We start from the raw sequence: 13877 nt of genomic DNA, 5'->3' as shown, positions 1-13877 counted from the left end.
CTGCAGCTCTTTGTATTTGCTTAGCTTCTCTTTTCTTGGGGTTTCTGCAGGCTATAGCATGAGCTGCTCCATCACAGCCCAAGTGTACTGACAGTGTCCTGTAGTCATTGCAGACAATTCAACCTGCATCCTCTGATCTTGGCACTTAGATCTGAGGGTGTGAGAAGTGCTGTCAATCTCGTTACTGCCTAAGAGTGAGTGTAGCTGAGAAATAGAAAGCATCCAGGAAGATCAAGTCAGACAGAAAGAAGAAAGAAAGTTGAAGAAAATGCTTACAGGGGTGCCTTCAAAGTCATGGTTTTCACTGGTTGTCCCTGCTGGTAGAAGAAATGCTACCCGACAGTGCCATCTTGGGGCAAATCATGTCTTTGAGTTGGGCAAGAGGTATCAAGGTGGAACTTGACTTCTCCTTTTTGTAGTCCTTTCTCTTCTCATATATGCATATATATACTAAAAAAAGAGTGTACGTATTAGTATGTGCATCAATATCATAATGAGTTGTTAACAACCATTATGTTGTGCATGTTGCTTGCATGAACACTTGGTTTATAAGCTTTATTTTGTTCTCATCTTTCCTATTCTGTCCTGGCCAATTGTTGTCTTATTGCAGTAAGGTAACCAGCCTTTGAGAGAGAGAGAGCTCTGTGCCGCTGAAAAAAACCCAAAAAGTCTGTTGGTGAAAACATGGCTTTTCTGTGCCCCCTTGGAAAGGGCAACAGAGCAAATTTCCTCATTAATTCCATTGCAGAAGGAATCTCTGCCTCGAAGAGAATTGGTCATCCTTAAGTCTGGCACCTGAAAAGGGCACTAGTGGAGGTAAGCTCAATTAGCTGTAGCTTGTTTTTTCTATGTATGTAAGTTATCTGCCCTTGCTGTCAGCATATAGTTAGTATCTAAAATATAACTGGTGGGTCTTGGATGCTGCACAAAGTTGAGTAAGGTGGACATGCTGCAACATGCCACCAGCTCAGCTGGCTCACAAGAGAGAAAGGCACTCTGACTTGCGCTGAGAGTGAGAATTCATCTTCCTTTGTTGCATAGGTTGTGGTGTTTGAGCCTAACCGAAGCTAGATTCTTAGTTCCTTCAGGTGTGCAGTGTTAGTCCAGCTGAGTTGATATAGTTGTCTTTGTTCTGGCTGCATGGCATAGCCAAGTGTTTTTACACACAAATTAGAGTGGATGATCTGGAAATATGGTGGATGGTTTGGAAATAAACCTGCACTTCATTAGAGTAGAATCATGCCACTTATAATGATAACCTTCCAGCTTTCCACCTCAAACCTAGTGCTAGAGATTTATCTGAAAAGGTCCCTTCACTTTAGCACAGGTGCATTCCTATAAATAGCCTGTGAAGAAAAGCCTCCTAACATGAAAGGGACCAAGAAAGCGATTTGCAGGGAGGTGAAACAGTTCAAACAGATGAAAACCGCTTCAGTTAACTACTTGTAAATGGCAGAGACTGTCATACAATCAGATGCAGACCTTTTTGTATATAGCAAAGAGAAAAACAAAGATCTTAATCAGAAGTTTTGGCAAGTAACCTTACCAGGATACTGAAATATCAACCTGAGATGACAGCTATTGAATTTCTATGGACACAGAGTCTGAAAAACACAACAATTATGATAGCTTTGGGCTGGAAGGGACTTATACAGTGCATCAGGTGCAACCTCCCTGTGCTGAGCAGGGGTGTGTGACTGAAGGTGAATTGCTGAGGCTGCAACAGAGAGTGGGAAGCCTAAGGACACAACTGGACATTCCCTGTTAATTGAGGGGTGGGGGGGTGGGGTAAGGCGCAGAGGGCAGGTTTGGCCTGAGGGGTGTGTTAATCAGTCAGACCTCTGAGCCCTAACAGGGAGGTGGTGGAGCCACAATCCCTGGAGGCACTCTGGGATGTGGTTTAAAGATGGATTTGGCAGTGCTGGGTTAGTGTTGGACTCAATGATCTTAAAGGTGTTTTCCAACTGAAATGATTCCATGACTCTATTATACAACTGTATAAAGGCCTGAGGGATTTCTGCTGAAATAGGAGCCACCTGAGGTGCCCCGGGGTGCCTGGCTGTGATGTTAAACTGCTCCTCTCTGTGATGCATGTTGTTCCCCTTTGTTTAATAAAAAAGGCTTAAACTGAGGTTGATTTTAAACCAAACCGTGTTGCCTCTCCACTGTGGTATTCTTCAGCACAGCAGCAGTACTGCTTGTGTTTGCAGTGCTCACAGCCTGTAAATGTGCAGCATCTGTCATGTCCCTCTGATCTCACGGAGCAGTGGGTAGCAACACCGTGCTTTTGCAGCCAGTGGGAAGGGGCTTTACCTTCACGCTGCCTTTAACAGATCTCTGCCAACCTGATTATGGAACATGGAATTGTTTAAGTCTTTAGAAGAACTGCATTCAGACTTGGGTCTCTCTTAAAAACAAGACAAACAAAAAACCCAAAACAAAACAGAACCCAAACCCAAACCACAACACAAAAACCTCAGCCCAATCCAAGAAGGAGCCTAGAAAACAGGAGCAAACATAGTGAGCTGCACCTGAAATCCAGAAGTAGATGGGTGTATTTAGACCACAGATGTTGGAGGGCATAAATAGATCTTCAATACATGAATGGTAGCTATTGAGGGACTAAATAGTTTATACCCACTGCAGTTTGGAAAAGAAATAATAGATTTATACTGCAGCTAGAACTTAAAACAAACCTTCCTAATGCTGAAGACAGATGAAACTAGAAATAGCCTTTTCTTTGAGGCATTATTTAAAAGTAGGTTAGAGAAAGTTCTGCTAGCTGTAAGACAGGAACACTTCAGTTGATCTTTCATCAGACAGTCTCTGCCTTTTCTGCAAGTCTGTACTTCCACATGCAAACGACTGAGGTGATCTAGAAACTGCCTTGGATAAAGCGAGAGCTACATGCATGTTAGCACTGAGAAGGGCAGAGAAGACTCTAACTGATTGCACATTTTGTGTAGGAATCAGTGTAATCCCAGAGTGGCATAAACTATTACCTTGGTACAAATCCTTGTTTTCTGCAAGTTGACAGTAGCCCTTTATCAGGTTATCAATCACAAGATTACTTTATTTCATGCCCAATTTAGCACAGATTTGTTCCCTGAACTCAGCAATGGACACAGCTGACTGCAAGTCAGAAGTTCTCATACATCATTGTGCTCTATAAAAAGGAACCCAACAACAGAGAGCCACCCTCCACCCCCCAGCCCCAAAAGAATAGAAACAGGGTGGCGGGAGTGTGTGTAAGAAAGAAGGACTCAAAAAGAATGAATGTCATTTTCTTCAGATGCTTCTTTGCCATGTGTTATCTCTGGGCAAGAATAAGCTTCACTGAAGCTGTCCTTCCTGGGTTGTTGTCTGGAAGATGAGGTAAGGGAGCCTGTGCTTTATTTCAGGTTGCAATTTTCAGGAGTTGGCTAAAAGATGTTCTAAGTTTCACTGGTGATTCTGCTATTGCAAAAGTAATACTCATTGCACAGAGTTTTGTCTGGAAAAAGAAGGTAGGTAATTTGTATCATTTGACTAAATAATGTTTAAATGTTTTTAAATTCATTATTCTCGTGCCAAATCACTAGTGCTGTGGAGGAAAACAAGAAAAAAAGGTGTAAATACCATCTAGCTGCAGCTAATCTAAAGACAAACCTGAGGCTTACTACCAATTGTTGGCTTGATCACTCTTCTGGTTGGCTGTGGTTCATTTTATCTAACATGGCAAAGAATCTAATAAACAGATACTAATAAGGTATCTGCTTAAATGTAAGAGAAATGTCTTATTCTTAGTGCTTAGGAGAATCAGTTATGACAAACACTCTGAGATTTTGCTCTGCTGGACTGAAATTTAACAATGCACCGATGTTGACTTTCTGGAATGTGTCCAGAGAAGGGCAACAAAGCTGGTGAGGGGTTAGAAGCACAAGCCCTATGAGGAGAGGCTGAGGGAGCTGGGGTTGCTTAGCCTGGAGAAGAGGAGACTCAGGGGTGACCTTATTGCTGTCTACAACTACCTGAAGGGAGGTTATAGACAGGCAGAGGTTGGTCTCTTCTCCCAGGCAGCCAGTACCAGAACAAGAGGACACAGTCTCAAGCTGCACCAGGGGAGGTTTAGGCTGGATGTTAGGAAGAAATTCTTCCTAGAGAGAGTGATTGCCCATTGGAATGTGCTGCCCAGGGAGGTGGTGGAGTCACCATCACTGGAGGTGTTTAGGAGGAGACTTGATGGGGTGCTTGGTGCCATGGGTTAGTTGATTAGATGGTGTTGGATGATAGGTTGGACACAATGATCTCGAAGGTCTCTTCCAACCTGGTCTAGTCCTATTCTACTCTATTCTACTCTACTCTACTCTACTCTGCTCTAGTGAACATTGGGCATAGCATGTCTTTTAAGCATTGCCCCTTCATCTGGTGTTTGTTATATTTGAGCACCATCTGTTCACATCTAGAGCCCATGGGGGAATGTCATGGGCACAAGGGCTCTTAGGCAAATGTGTGGGAGAACGAGGCTCAGAGCTACGCTGAGTTTTTGGGAAGGAAAAGCTGCAGAGGCTGTGGGCGCAGACGGTGCGGGGAGAGTTGTTGTCAGCAGGTGTCACTGGTCTGCAGCACTGGAGGCTGCCTGCGCTTCAGGGCTGCTCATGCAACCCTGTGGAAAAGGCCTTTGCTATAACTCGCTTGAAAGCTTTAGCCAAGGGGGGATGAAAAGCTGGGGATAGGCTGGTAATGTGCACTCACAGCCCAGAAGGCAAACTATATCCTGGGCTGCATCAAAAGCAATATGGCCAGCTGTTTGAGGGATGGGATTCTGTTGCTCTACTCTGCTCTGATGAGATCCCACCTGCAGTGCTGTGATTCCAGCTCAGCAGTCTTCAGCACTGGAGACATGGATCTATTTGAGCAGATCTAAAGGAGGCCATAATGATCAGAGGGCTGGAACCCCCTGTGGGGACAGGCTGAGAGAGTTGAGGTTGCCAACCCTGGAGGTGTTCAAGAAGCTGTAGAGTTGACACTTGAGGGTTTAGTTTAGTGGTCATGGTAGTTCAATTGCAGTGGGACTAAATGATCTTAAAGATCTTTTCCAGACATAGTGATTCCATGATTCTGTGATTCTTATCCAGCCTGGAGAAAAGAAGGATCTGAACACACCTTATTGTGGATAAACTTTTTAGCAGGATCTGTTGTGGCAGGACCAGAGGTGATGGTTTTAAACAGAAAGAAGGGAGATTTGGACTAGGTAGATGGAATAAGTTTTGCCACAGGTTGCCCAGAGAGATGGTAGAAGCCCCATCCCTGCAAACATTCAAGGTTGGGTTGGCTAGGACTCTGAGCAACCTGGTTTAGTGGAATATGTCCTTGCCCAGAGGAAAGTTGAACTAGATGACCTTTAAAGGTCCCTTCCAATCCAAACATTTTTTTTTATGATTCTAAGGGCTGTGCTGCATTAGATTATAGGCAAGTACAGGCTGCTGTGTGGGCTGGGGCCAGGCACTGCCAAGATCAGGGATGGTGAGTGTCCAGCTGTGAGCCAGTCAAAGCCAGGGAGGGCATCTGTCTGTCTCAGGCTGCTTTCCTGCACATAGTGTCAAATGCATGCCCTGGCTTATGGGTTGTCACTATACTGAGGTGGATACCAGGGGTCTCAGGTGTCAGAGATCAAGCCAGCATTTTGGGAGGCTTGGAAACTTCACTGCTAGTGTTTCCCCTGTTAACTTGTGAAGCCAACAAAAAAAAAACACCCACCAAAACACCCCAAAACTTTTTATTTGCTTGGGTTTTTAAAATGGCTTATGGAATATGAGGTGGAAGCAGGTGTGATGTGTGCTGGTGTTTGTTAACACTATTGATATCACCTTAGGCATATACAAAGGACATGTTATTACCTCACTGTCTTGAGTGGTTCATCCTGTGAAGTAGCTTGCCACAAAACACCTCTGCGGCCAGGTGCTGTTGCTATTCAGTGCTCTCACCTGTACCTAAAGGTGCCTGGGTCTGGTGTCTCCAGCCCTCCAGAGCCAGGTCTGTTGTCTCTGGCCCAGGCTGGGGCTGCATGCAGCACTTCAGTTTGCTGCAGGAGAACAACCACGTTAAAATATTAACTCCAAAGTTTTTCTCTCTGGTAACTCCAGCATCTCTGATATCTCTGCATATGCAGTCCATGGGACTGACAATAACAGGAAAGCACCTTATTACTTTTTGAGGCTTTTCTCAAGGCAAAGAAGCATGACAAGCTTTTCCAGAATTAATTCAGTTTCCCTTTTTGTGTGCAAGATATTTTTCATCACAGAGCAATGCTGTTCCAGAAGCCAAACACATCACTTTCCATTTCTTTCTGCAACAAAGGGGAAGAACATGGCCAGTTGCACTGATAGCACATGTGAGAGGTGATGCCCTGATGAAATGGCTGTGCTCTCCCAGGAGGCTGTCTCCAAAAGAATTGCTTTGTGAGCTGGAGTGTCACAGGAGGAGGAATATCCTGGAGGTGAGTGCCCATTGTGAGAGAGGGAAGGGGAGCTGGGGACTTACCACCTTCCTGCTCAGTATCAGGGGTGGAAAAATGTTTGTGAGAATTGTTCTTTTTAGCTTTCCCTCTGAAGCAGAATGGAAATTACAATGAAAAATGACATTTATTTGTTAAGGTTACTCCCTGCTTCCTATCCTGTCCCCTATGGAATTAAGCAGGGTGCGAGCACAAGTATAAAGGTATTTCAGAGGAGCTGAATGCGTTTCAGAAGTATCACAACTGTTGCTAATAGATCATTTGCCGCACACCCATGTTTATTTCTTCCTTCCTCTTTGTTCATGAGGTGGAACAGGAAGTTCCAACTCAACATGAGAAACTTCTTTGCAATGAGAGTGACGGAGCACTGAAACAGGCTGCCCAGCAAGGTTGCGGAGTCTCCTTCTCTGGAGACTTTCAAAACCCTCCTGGATGTGTTCTCGTGCAGCCTGACCTAAGTGACCGTGCTTTAGCAGGGAAATTGGACTAGATGATCTCTAGAGGTCCCTTCTAACCGCCAATATTCTGTGATTCTGTGATATAACCCCATCCCAGGTTTCCTTCTTCCCCCAAATCCTATTTGCTTGACTTTGAGGTAAGCTGAGGCGTCCCAGGCTATCTGCATAAGCACCTGTGGGTGGAAAGAAACTGGCTAAAGGACAATGAGTGAAAACATTCAGGAAATAAGTTTTCAAGCTATTTTTTTTCCCTCAGATGTGTTAGGCATACTGCTACATTAATGTTTCTAAATCTCTTTCTAGACACACAAGCAAAGGTCTAAGTTGCCAGGGAGTCTATCTTAGCAGCCCAGCCGAAATCTGGCCCAAACCACCTATTTCTGCTCTCTAAGACCACCTTTGCTTTCCCTTTCCCATCTGTGCTGGGGAGGTTGCTGCAGACAGAGGTCAGTTTTCCCTCTAGTGGTTTGACACTCCGTGTAGCTCTGTAATATAACAACATCTCTTGGGCCTTTTGAAGTCACAGAGTGATCTTTAGCTTTGACAGCTCTAGATAGGTGCTGATCTTTCACCTGGTAGTCGTGTGACGCTGCACCAGGCTCTGGCATATGTAGGGACATTTAGACTATGCTGTGAAATCTAAGCATCAATGGGGTGATTAGATTTTTCATTTTTGAAATACATTTCCAAGTATGAAAAAATGATTCTGTATGCCTATGGAAGGCAGAAAGCCCCTCATGGGCCACTTTAAATAAAAAAGCACACTTTAGCTTAGGAGGTTTCTAACGAACAGGCTGCAATAAACCAGGAAAGTGCCTGGTGGGCTAAAAATCTTAAACAGGGAAATGATTCACAGGAAAATAAAGTAAGATGCGAGGAGTTTGTGTGTTTATGAGGAAGAGTCAAATGTTGAAATACACCAGAGGAAATAAGTCAGCTTGAGGTTTACTGGCCAAAAAAACAAAGCCAGTGTGAATTAAACAAACCCCAGAAATGTGCTAGATTTTCTAACTGGTTTCAGTGTCATCGCCTCAAATCTGTCTCACAACAGTCTTGTGGATAAATTATCACCAGCAGCCTTATCTGAACATGGGGTGTGCCTTTAAATGCAAAATCTGGGAAGCCCCTTTACAAAAACAGAGTGCTTTTTCTGACAAGTCTTTGCCGCTGTGGGCACCTGGTTGCAGGGGAGTACATTGCTTCCACAAGAACATTTTGGCAAGGCCTCCATTTCTTGGCTTGTACTTTTTACCTAGAGGTGAGGGCATTCAAGCATCTGCCTCCCCTGAAACCTGCCTGCTAGGACTGAATTAGTTCTGAGGTTTAACAGTGGATTTAGTGTTAAATTAATGAATGAACTTGGTGATCTTAATGGTCTTCTCCAGCCTAAATGATTCTATGATTCTGTGAGAGGTGAGAACAGAAGAATCTTTAAAACCAACCAACAAGCAAACCAACCCAAACAAACAAACACCAACCAACTGAACAAACCCAAACCCTTCCCAAATCCACCCATTACCTATCCCTGCCAAATAAATGAAGCAGTGCTGGTGTATCTGAGCCCTGCTGTGCCTTCTTCCAGACTAAGGACAGCTGCAAACCACTATTGCTCCAGGAGGCAGGCAGGGAGATCTCCCTTGGTGCTCTTTGTCTGATGAGACATTCCCTGCTCTTCTCAAAGTGTCAAACTCCACCACTTGTGTCCAGCCAACTGTTAAATGAGAAACGTCCCAAGTTTGTTACTGAAGTTAGTTCTCTCTTATTGCAGAGTTTACTTCACCCTTGAATTTTTTCAAGGTTCTGCTTCTTTAAAAACAAAACAGAAGCCAAAGGATATTCCCCTCCAAAACTGCTAATCCACTGTAAATATAGCAGGGTCACTTGAGGTGAAAACATGTAACTGCAGTGGCAGACAGAGATCCCAGAGATGGTGAGCAGCCACAGCTTGCAGATGTATTCCTCCCTGGGTGCAGGGTAGCACTCTGGACTTGGAGTCTGCAACTAAAAAGCTGTTAAATGTCACTCATGCCTGCTGTGGTGGGTGCCTAGAACAAGAAGGGAAATAGCCTTGAAGTGGTAACATAAAATCCTGAAGATGCATCCGGAGAAGTGTGACCAGCAGGATGAGGGGGCTGATCCTGGCCCTCTACACCACTTCTGTGAGACCCCACCTGGAGCATTGTGCCCAGATCTGGGGCCCCCAGAGTAAGAAAGACATGGAACTGCTTGAGCAGATTCAGAGTGGCTGGAGCACCTCCCTTACAAGAACAGGCTGAAAGAGTTAGGGTTGTTCTTCCTCGAGATGGGAAAGGCACTGGGCTAACCTCATTGCAGCCTTGTGTTAGTTATAGGGGGCCTACAAGAAAGATGTAAAGGTTTTTTTTTAATAAGAGAGTCCTGGTAGGACAAGGGGTAACAGTTTGAAACTGAAAGAAGGTAGGTTTAGATGAAATATTAAGAAGAAATTATTTACTGTGAGGGTGGTGAGACACTGGAACAGGTTGCAGAGGATCTCTGCTGGGGCACTGACAAAAGCTGGTTCTTCAGTCCCTGGTTAGGGCAACACGAATTTTTGTGCAAACGTGATGTTTCTGGAGCACATTTTTATACAACAGCACAGAGAACTCTTGGCTGTATGCTGTGGCACCCATCAAGGGCAAGAGACCAAAGGATTTGCTCTTGCAATTTTGAGACTGGTAAAAGTATGGCTTGAAATCTTTGCCTTGCTCTTTACTGAACCAAACAAAGGACTCAGGCTTGAAAGCCAAGGGCCAGAAAGGCCGAAGTATGAAGTGTTCATCCTGTTAGAAACAGAGACATAGGAATGCTTCTATCTCAAGACAACGAAAATGAACCACCCTGGTTTTCAGTTCCCCAGAAGTGCCCTCTTTTTGTGAAAAATCTTTGATGTCACAGGTTTTTGGTAACAGTTTTCACACTTTCTCCCCCAACCCCCACCTGACATTCAGTTGAACTCTCAGTTTTTGGTCAGCTGCCCTAGTTCAGTACTTGGCAGCAGGGTGCATTTAAAATGTGACAGCAACAGCAAATGGAAAGCCCCAAGCAAGAGAATTGGTCTCAGATCTTTCCAGACCTCTGTGAGTAACAATATGAAATTTAGAGGAAGGTCTGGATGTCTTCCTACACCCTGTGTCCCACCTGTGCAGCCACCTTCAGTGTGTTGCAGCAGCTCCACGTGGACGTTCAAGTGATCTATTTCTGTAACAAGTCCATCCATTGCTCGTGAAGGGTTCAAACTGGGTGTGTGCAACTTTGTCACAAGTTCACAGAATTATAATTGCTATAATGTAGGAGATGTCATTGCAATGCTTGTGCCTGTGTCCTGGAGCTGCTGGGAGAGCAGTGTGGCCTGCTTGCAAGCAGGATGTGGTCCTGCGTGGTTGGAGATACTTGTCTCAGCCAGCCCTCCTCACACCTGTGCCCTTATCACTTGGAAAGCACGAAGCTAATGTTGTCCAGACTTGGCTCCAGAGAAATCTGTGAAGTCTGAAAGAGAATGCATCTTGTGCTGGGGTGGTGAAGTTGCACATATTGGAAAGCTTGATCAATGTGATGAGACAGATGGGGTTTTCCAGCAAGGTCAAAGCAAGCCAGTCAAGACCTGCTCCACCAGGAGAGTTACAGTCTGTCTGCACATGGCTGCCACCCCCACAGTACTTTGTTCATAGTTTCATAGTTTCATAGTTTCATAGTTTCATTCAGGGTTGGAAGGGACCACAAGGATCATCTAGTTCCAACCCCCCTGCCATGGGCAGGGACACCCCACACTAGATCAGGCTGGACAGAGCCTCATCCAGCCTGCTCTTAAACACCCCCAGGGACGGGGCCTCGACCACCTCCCTGGACAACCCATTCCAGGGTTTCACCACTCTCATGGTGAAGAACCTCCTCCTCACATCTAGCCTGAATCTCCCCACCTCCAGCTTCATTCCATTCCCCCTAGTCCTATCACTACCTGATATCCTGAGAAGTCCTTCCCCAGCCTTCCTGTAGGCCCCCTTCAGATACTGGAAGGCGACAATTAGGTCTCCTCGGAGCCTTCTCTTCTGCAGACTGTACAGCCCCAACTCCTTCAGTCTGTCCTCATAGGAGAGGTGCTCCAGCCCTCTGATCATCCTCGTGGCCCTTCTCTGGACACGTTCCAGCACCTCCACATCCCTCTTGTAATAGGGGCTCCAGAACTGGACACAGTACTCCAGGTGGGGTCTCACCAGGGCTGAGTAGAGGGGGAGGATCACCTCCCTCGACCTGCTAGCCACACTTCTCCTGATGCAGCCCAGGATCTGATTGGCTTTGCGGGCTGCAAGTGCACACTGAGAGCTCATGTTGAGCTTTTTGTCCACCAGCACCCCCAAGTCTCTCTCCTCAGGGCTACCCTCCAGCCAGACACTGCCCAGCCTGTATTTGTGCCTGGGATTGCCTCGACCCAGATGCAGGACCCTGCACTTGCTCTTATTGAATTTCATGAGGTTGGCCTGTGCCCACCTCTCCAGCCTTAGCTCTATACAGTGTGGAAGAGCTTGGCCAGAGGGGTTATGAATTTAAGGGACACTCCTAGGCTAAATTAGGCCAAGAACTCCAGATGGAAAAAGCTAAAAAAAAATAATAAATAGTGAGTAAAGAGAACAGCATCATCCAATTTTCTGGCCAGGGGGCCTAATGGGTTTTCTTGGTCCTTATGCCACGTATTTCAGCCTCAGCAATTCCAAATGCCTGACTCGCCTGTGTTTGGATAGACCCTGCTCAAATGGTGAAAATCAGAGGTTTGAGTCCTATGTCAAAGAGATAAACAGCTCTTTTCTGAGACTGAAGCATGCTGTCCTCCCTCTTTGGCCTCATTAACCAGCTGCTCCTGCACACTCTGTCCAGCACCATCCTTCACTGGCACAACCTGCCTGTCTTCGCCACAGCCCCTCCAAGCCTCCCTCCCTCTACAAACTTCAGTAAGCACCTGAGGACTCAGTGCTGTGCAGAGACTTTGGTGCAAGGTTTCTGTGGTGAGGAAGTTTGGCCATCTCTAGCCAAGCATTCATGGTACCTCTTTCTGGGCAAAAGGTTGCTATAGGAAGGGGTGTTACTGTGAGTGAGCTTAGCAGAATCTATTCTGCAATGCTTTGTAGGCAGCTTTGTATCTCCTCCACCCATTTAATTAGCGGTTACTGGAGGAGAAGTTTTTGTTGGTTGTTTTTTTCCTGCATGTATAAAACAGTGGTTTGATTTGTGTAGAGCTTTCATCTCTGAAGAGTTCACACCCATGCTGGTGAGACTGGAGGTCTAGAAAAAAACCCCTCATGTGACTCAGTCAGGTCACTTTTCAAATCGCTGTGGTCCCATCACACAAATATTAAGAGGAAATATTAAAGGCATGTTTAGTTTTACTGGGGAACAGTCCACCAAATTCAAGTCACAAAGATGTACATGTTACTGCAGTGATGCAGGAGACCCATCAGCACAGCAGGCTGGGGAAAGCAGCGTGAGCCCCTCTGCATTGGGCTGAGCAGCATGAAATCACTGCCAGAGCTGTGCTCTACCTCGGGCTGAGCCAGGAGGAGGTCACAGAATCACAAAGTGGTTTGGCTTGGAAGGAATCCTAAAGATATCAGGTTCCACGCCCTCTGTCATGGACAGTGACACTCCACTAGACCAGGTTATTCAAGCTCTCTGGGCACTCTGTTCTAGTGCCTCTGCCCTCACAGTGAAGAACTTATTCCTTACATCTAATCTACATCCATCTTCTTTCCATTTAGAGCCATTATGATTTGTTCTGTTGTTACTTGTCCTGGTAAAGAGTCCCTCCCTGCATGCACAATGCTATTTGTTGCACCTATGATCTATTCAAAGAAAATGTAGAGGTAGGAAAGACAAACCAACTTCCTTAAAAGGTATTTTTTTTTGTAGCCAGAACCTCTCCTACTCTTCCTCCCCACTATGCAGTGAGTGAAGGCAAGATCACGCTTTGAGCTTTTGGTGATGACAGAGCAGATATCCCCACTTCTATCTGAATAATCTCTGGCAAACTTGGCTAGAAAGCTACATCCCCTTGGGAAGCTGTCAGGCTTTGTTACTTTCCTGTGTGCTTTGCTGGGCAGCAGTGCAGCCACTGCCTGGGTGGATGGAGGGCTCTGCTCAAACGTTGTCTGCAGCAGGGTCTCTCCCAGCGGGCTTTGCTCCTTTTGGCATGTACCTTGAATAGGAGGAGATGTAAGGGCCAAAGTTTGCATGTGAGTGGTTAAGGTTACTTAGGTTGTGGCCCAGCACGTGCAGGCAGATGGAAACAAAGCCTGAGGTTGGGAGGTGTGAATGGAGATGTGTGCCTGGAACATCCCACCCAGGGGCATGTGGTCTGAGGCTAGTTCGTGGGTTTACCTACTCAGCTGTTTGTGGGTAAGTGCATCACAGTGGCACGCACTGCTCTGCCTTTGGAAACCCCAGTCACTGTTGCAAGTCATACCCCTGCCACTGGCTTGGACAGTGGGTACATGATTTGTCCCTCTTGGGTACAGACAGCACAACAGGTCCTGTACCACCCAGTCTCCTACCTTTTCCATTTAACTCATTAAGACACTGAGCTCTCTGCCAGTCTTTATTTGTGTTGGTCTCTTTGGAACAGCTCGCTGCCACTTTCTTTAGACAGTCCTCTACACTATGAGATTGAATGGACCCTTAATTCCTTATTCCCACTGCCCAGTCCCAACTCTTTGGAGAGTAGTTTTAATGCCACTTAACTCAAATACTTTTGATGTGAAGATTTTCCCCAGTACAAGCAATAGCAATTTCTACCAACCTTGTACTGCAATTCATGGTAATGTGCTAGCTGTTCTGTAGTGTGAATGGTGCTGTAAAGTTGTCCAAAGCAGACTAAATCTGCCTCTGCTACAGCAATTGTTACCATTATTAACAGC

Source organism: Melanerpes formicivorus, unplaced genomic scaffold (genome assembly GCF_026170545.1).
Source record: "Melanerpes formicivorus ecotype bairdi unplaced genomic scaffold, bMelFor1.0.p_v2 SCAF_12, whole genome shotgun sequence".
Taxonomy (NCBI): domain Eukaryota; kingdom Metazoa; phylum Chordata; class Aves; order Piciformes; family Picidae; genus Melanerpes; species Melanerpes formicivorus.
The sequence above is the reverse complement of the archived record's forward strand: the minus strand, read 5'-3'. Positions refer to the sequence as shown.